Source organism: Haliotis rufescens, unplaced genomic scaffold (genome assembly GCF_023055435.1).
Source record: "Haliotis rufescens isolate VD_foot unplaced genomic scaffold, xgHalRufe1.0.p SCAF_9, whole genome shotgun sequence".
In the NCBI taxonomy this organism is placed as follows: domain Eukaryota; kingdom Metazoa; phylum Mollusca; class Gastropoda; order Lepetellida; family Haliotidae; genus Haliotis; species Haliotis rufescens.
Genome location: NW_025964383.1, coordinates 30953769 through 30958850, shown reverse-complemented (window position 1 = coordinate 30958850; position 5082 = coordinate 30953769). Strand labels below are relative to the sequence as shown.

Here is a 5082-nt window from a genome sequence, read left to right as displayed (position 1 = left end):
TGTCACGTCTTCAGCTCCCTGCATGACATCAGCTGCAATCGCCGATTTTGACGAGGTTGTGAAACATTCCTGCTGTAGGAATATTACGTCCGCTGGGATTTCCCTTGTCACACTGTCTTATCTAGGCATGGTAGGCAAACGCATATTCCATACACCACATAGATATACTTCCTAATACACACTGTCGAAATCCCCGCGGCTCCCAATATGGCCTGTATGAACTACAATCGGCCAACCTCGTCTCTTTCCGTAACTGCTGCAGAAATGACGCTCGTCATTCGTGACCAACTCGTGTTATTCCGGGACAGGCAAGTCTACCCATAATTCCCTGTATTGCCGAGGGCGCCATTTTGGAACACAAATGTAAACAAACACTCAAACCTCGTGTAATCGATGTACACCGTGATGCTTGATTGCGATATGCTTACCTGGTGTATCGATACATTGTTCTCAATCACCTCTAACACGGAAATCCCGGTCGAAATCCATCTGAGCCATCCACAACGAGGACGTCAAGTACTTCGAAAACTCGATTGACAGCCGAAGGAAGGAAGAGCACCTTGCGGATGCTAGGTACGTAACGGGTGCAGGCTAAAATGGCACCTCAGCAAAACGTCACCGATTTCTCTGGCGAAAACGGCACCGCATTTGGCGAAAACCGCTACTATGTGTCGGGCGAAAACGGAACCTCTATGTTTAATAACGATAACAACGATTTTTGTAGCAATATATAGGGTTTATTTACATGGTATTTGATGTATTGAGTACATCTGAAGCCGTATGTGAATTTCCGATAGGTTTGGTACTCTCATTTCTTCAGCATCTTCTGACTGGAAACTGACATGAAAGTTACCGATCACCTCTTCAATGACGGGAGCTACGAATTTCACACAGCGGAAAGGGAAGTCAGTACGGCAAATTTCTCTATAACGGGCCATAGAAAGTCCAGTTCCACTGGTCACAGTTATCACATGATACAGCATGTTGATTTTTTTTCTGTCATTCTTCTCGCATGCAACACATCGAAAGGCCATTGTGAATAATTGTGATCTTGCAGCACCATGTTAGGCCTCTTAAATACAGTTTCAGTTTAAATTGAGTAAAGGTACTTAAAACTTCAAAGCGTATAGTGAATAAAAGTCGGTGAGTAAATTGGAGTAAGGGGCTAATTTCTTATTTGTTTTATTTCACAATTATTTGTGTTTGTAAGAGACGATGTGAGTTTAATTTCTATTATCTTTCGTCAAAGCATGTTATGTTTTCACCATAAGTTGAGTTGCGTATAAGCTAAGTTGGATTATAGTTGGAGCAGAGGCTAATTTCTAATGTAAACTTGTTTTAACATCTCACAATTATTGGCCTTTGCAAGTTACAATGTAAGTTTAATATCATTCATTTGACCAAGGTAAAAAAAAAATAAGGTGCCGTTTTCGCTCGAGTCGAGGTTTTTCTGAGGTGCCGTTTTCGCTATAACCCTACGTAACAGGGCTTTGAGACATAATGTTCCATGATTTCTATACAGAGATCCTATGGAATGGATTGATTTAGATATTTTCCTGATCTCCATGTTACTACTGTAAACGTCAAGGGCCTTTTAGTTTTGTTGTTTTCGGAAACCTTTTGTTATTATTATGATCAAGTGTTTGTTGTGACATGGGATTTGGGTTTGCATAAGAGCTACAGGTGTAGGACTTTTAAGGGTCGTGTCCTTATTCTCAACATAACGCTTGGATTTGATGACAAGGGTTAGTTACCAAGGGTATAAATCTGTCAAAGTGCATGTCATACAAAACGTGGCATTCAATTCCAATCATGTGTTGCCACCTGAACCACCTGAAAGTGAGATATGGATTACAATGAATAATGACAGCTTATTAATCTTTCACAAATTCACACTGAAACTTTGAAAGGATTAAGACAAGTTAGTTGTTTTCTGTTTCAGCATGTTCAGGGTTTGTGGGGAGGTTCACAGACATCTTCAGGGAGGATACGAAGTGTTGAGTGAGTATTTTTGTGTGTGATAATTACAAACTACATGTATTCATCATGGTATATTTCAATGCAATGTGAAACATCACACTCATAATAGTCCGGCTCTGTGATGGCGGCCTGTAAATAATTGAACATGGACCAGGCAATCTAGTGATAGTTATTATCAGCAAAGATCCATGCCCCCAGAGTATGATGATAACCTAGTCTGACCACCAAATTCATAAGTTGATTAGTGTTTGCAGCGGTAGAAACTAACAGTTTCAGTCCACTAGTCCTTTTAATGATAGCATATAGCAAAACCTTTAAAAATGTCAAAATTCTACTTGTCCTTAGGATATTTACTATTGGGCAGTTTGGCAAGGACTATATGACTGGTGCCAATTTCTAACCCTGGTGTTTGGATGTTGTGTTTGTGTGTGTATGTATGAGTGTATTTAACTTAAATCATGAATCTTATACTTGTTTCTCAGTGCTTTTACAATGTAACCCAAATTTCCTTGGGAATAATAAAATATTATCTTATTCATATCATTTCTGAACAAAGTGTCATATCAAGGTTAGATCTCTGTCAAAACAGTGTCATGGAAAAGCCAAACAAATAGCCTAGAAATAAAAGTAAATACTGCATTGCATTAATCTGCATTTCAAGAGTGAGTGAGAGTGGTATTACGCCGCTTTAGCAATATTCAAGCAATATCACGGCGGGGGACACCAGAAATGGGCTTCACACATTGTACCCATCTTGGGAATCGAACCCGGGTCTTCGGCATGATGATCGAACACTTTAACCACTAGGCTACCCGACCGCTCCTGCATTTTCAAGAAAATTTAGCAACAATTCATGGAATGACGTTGACCTCGATGAGGATCTTTCTGCATTGTCGAACAAGTTATTCCCCATGTAATGTATGCGTTGAATGACCCTGACTTTGTTGTCAAAATATTGTTTTTACATTAGTTAAATATAGGGATAAATGTCATCTCTGAATGTTTGACATGAATTATTATAATTAGGGCAGTTCTAAGTCGGAATCACAACTGGGGTCTTTTCATTTGAATCAAATGTACAACTGTGTACAGTTTGGACATTTCTGTGATGTGAATGCTACTTATGTTTGTAGAATGTCCGGATGAATAAAAGAGACAGTCATCTGTGCAGCATCAATGCAAGGAAAGACCATAGAAGAGCAACAGTGAGTGATACATATTTTGAAATTATTTTGTTTGGTTCATATGGTTATTTTGCAAATATTTCTTCAGTTTGTTCCTTATCGCTGTGGGCACGGATGTCCTATTATCTAAGGCACTACAATTTGCTGTGCAGAGTTGCATCTCTTGGGCTTAGCAGAAACCTATAGTCATAGTTCAAATCCTAGTTCTCCCCGATTATGTTGCTAGGTTTGTCAGCGTTATACACTTGCTCGTGGGATTCATCAAAGACCTGGATCACTTAGGGCTTTCTTCCCACATCGAGCTAACAGGCGGTGATATATCTGGAATACTGTTCAAAGCAGTGTTAAACACAACATATTTATTGATACAGCATCCAGCAATAGTTGGCTATATGACAAGGATTGTAAAAATATATTTTTCCATGTTGATGAGTTGAAGCAATCACTAAATGACATCTCTTAAAAAGATTCCCAGCAGTCTATGCTTGCCATACAAGCCTAATTAATAGATCAGGTAGTGATCGAGTAGGCTCATTGATAGCGTGTAGTCATACCACAATGACGTGGGATATTGTCCATAACAGTTATCATCGGTTTGTCTGGACCGAGTTCATAACATTAATCACTGGTTTGTCTGGTTGAGATTTGAGATGTGATTATCTTAAATGTTTGGCATATAACAAGACTCACATATGATAATGTTAGTGATTTTGCTGCCTTCTATCTGTAAGTACATGTGGCAACCATTCTTTTTGATTGCTAAAATCTTTGTACATAATGCTGCAGAAACTGAAGTCCTGCTTGAGATCCCTGGATGAGTACTCCAGGTTGACAGCCTGGAAGGACCAGACAAGGGAGTCCTTAACAGGGCGTGCACCCCTTCAGATATCAGAGGTGATTTGCAGACAGCGATGATGAGGGTCCTGTTATTTCAATGGAGGCTGACCGAGAAGTTATATGCCAAATGGTACTGGGACACACAAGACTGGTCTGGCTAATGTGAGAAGACCAACCAATGCCAAGCTGGAGTGGAATCCTTCCAGGACATTCAAGAAATTCTTGTCCTGAGCCATGTGGTAAACACTTGAACGGAATGATAAATGGGACTTATTGTCTTTCAATGTGGACCCAAACACCAAATGGAAAGTTCACAATTCTACTAGCGCAATGCAGCAGGGATTGAGTCCAACTGGTATCCCCTCATCCTGGTTCCTGTTCATCCATGGCAATATAGAAAGAAAAGTAGGATTGAGGGAAAGTAAGTTCTCTGAACTGGTGAACATAATCCGTAGGTACTGTCAAGCGAACAGTTATCACACTCTGTTATGAGTATTGAAGAATAGGATGAAATTGCATACTGCATCAGGAACAATCGTGTGAACACTGTTCAGTGTGCGATATACTATAGGCATGATAGGCATATGAATAAAAAAAATATGATAATTTGATTGTTGCTTATGTTTCATTTGCCAGCTGTGTAAATGGGGATGTTTCATGATTTTGCCTCAGTTTAATAGCTACACTTATCTTATGAAACCATGCATTGCTTTGGCATCTGATGACACATTGATCTGTTATGTCAAAGGTCAAAGTCACAACCAGACAAAAAGTTTGTTTGTGGTCTAAATCTTCCTTTGGGCAGGGGTCGAAGTTGGAAAAAGGTCGTGCGTGACCTATGTATACTACATTTTCTCCTAAATTGCCTTTTCTGCAGAAGTCTTAGTAACTCTCATACATATACTGGTTATATTATTTTCATATTTTTGTCAATGATATGTTGAATTCTACCAAAGGACTGCATATTTGGTTTATGTGCTGGATAGCTCTTTGAAATGTTTTTGAAATATTTATCACTGATATTGAAGGTCAACTTCACACTCAAAAGTGATAACTCATGAAGGGTTGAAGTGTAAGATCA

General features: G+C 39.3%; 1 long non-coding RNA gene across 1 annotated transcript; it reads left to right on the top strand.

Moving 5' to 3' along the window:
* The first annotated feature begins 296 nt into the window (after positions 1-296).
* LOC125377401 lies at positions 297-4612 on the top strand. The gene is made up of 4 exons (XR_007219553.1): positions 297-573; positions 1943-2001; positions 3114-3185; positions 3951-4612. It is a non-coding gene; the product is annotated as an uncharacterized LOC125377401 (long non-coding RNA).
* The last annotated feature ends 470 nt before the right edge of the window (positions 4613-5082 follow it).